General features: G+C 45.5%; 1 pseudogene; it reads left to right on the top strand.

Annotated features, from left to right (window-relative positions):
* The first annotated feature begins 955 nt into the window (after nt 1-955).
* Nucleotides 956-1,352, top strand: part of LOC110329463 — a 1,006-nt pseudogene continuing 609 nt past the window's right edge.

Here is a 1,352-nt window from a genome sequence, read left to right as displayed (position 1 = left end):
TATGAACTTCGATGTCGGAGATGGAAACCGAGGGATATGAAATCATACAGCTACGTTGGACTCAGTAGATGGCTACAAAGCATCATGGCTATATCTGGACCCTTCAGAATTTGAGCTAATGTCATTCCCCTCTATTGCATTTAGAATAAATTTAATGATCAGACTCCCAGAGTCACTTGGTGATATCACTAATGGCTTTTGTCGGAGAAGGCTTCGTTATTTTTCCCAGGCAATATGACGGGAATCATAATTCTGGGTCCTGACCACTCTGCTGCTGTCAATCACAGAGAAAGGATATGAGTACCTAAGGATTGGCCGTGGCATCCAGTTCCTTCTGTGTATTCTCTGGTCCTAGGAGATGTTGAGAGTCTGTAGAAAGCCTCAGAATAGGTCTCCTGGGAAGAGTCTCTGAGTTTTAGGAACTCTACACTGTTAGTCTGGTTTATTTGCGCCCCCACTCCAAGCCCCAACTCCACAACTGGGGCCCTAGTGTCATACAGTTAGTGAGGAATTGTTATGTGTACTGGGAGAGCGTGTTTTCCCTCTCATGAACCTTCTTCAAGAGCCTTGTAAGAATGCTTACCTGGACTCTTATGTCTCTGTAACAACACGATTTCAGTTCCTCTAGTAGGATAATACCCTTCAAACTGGCCTTTGTTTCCTTGTAAGTGAGTCGGGGACTGCATGTGGCCTGTGGTCACATGGAGTCCTTGCCTTGCCTTAGAGCAGGGCTTCTAGTTTTAACAAATAAGAATCCAGACCCCAGTGCTCTGAGCTGATCTGGCGAAGGGTGATGTCACATCTGCAGTGCTGTGGAATCCTGTAATTTTTTTTTTTTCCTTTGAGTCCTCTTACCTCATAGGACTCCCAGATAAGGTATCACAGAGCTAGGAAAACTAGGCCTGGGCAGGGTGGTCACTGACGAGGGTGAGGGGTTGGTGTGATTACTGTCAAAATGACAGATGTTCTGACAAGGGACTCTCAGAAATGCTGTGCCAGCAGAGAAACGCTGTTGGAGCAGGAGTCTGGTGTCACTGGAGGTCAGATGCTTAAAACTAATTGAGTGTGCACACAGTAATGGCCTCAGAATGGCTGCACAACAGGGACTTTGAAGTAGGAGAACTTTAGTGGAACTCAGTTCTTTGACTTTGACATGGAGACATTTTCTCCAGCTGTGAATTTACTGGACAGATTCTAAAAGCAAAGTGCCTTGGGTGTGTTGGACTAAGCTGTTTTGCAATTTTTGTTGTTGTTGTTGTTTGAGAGAGAGAGAGAGAGAGAGAGAGAGAGAGAGAGAGAGAGAGAGAGAGAGAGAGAGAGAGAGAGAGAGAGAGAGAGAGAGAGAGAGAGAA

Source organism: Mus pahari, chromosome 12, assembly GCF_900095145.1.
Source record: "Mus pahari chromosome 12, PAHARI_EIJ_v1.1, whole genome shotgun sequence".
NCBI lineage: Eukaryota > Metazoa > Chordata > Mammalia > Rodentia > Muridae > Mus > Mus pahari.
The sequence above is the reverse complement of the archived record's forward strand: the minus strand, read 5'-3'. Positions and strand labels throughout refer to the sequence as shown.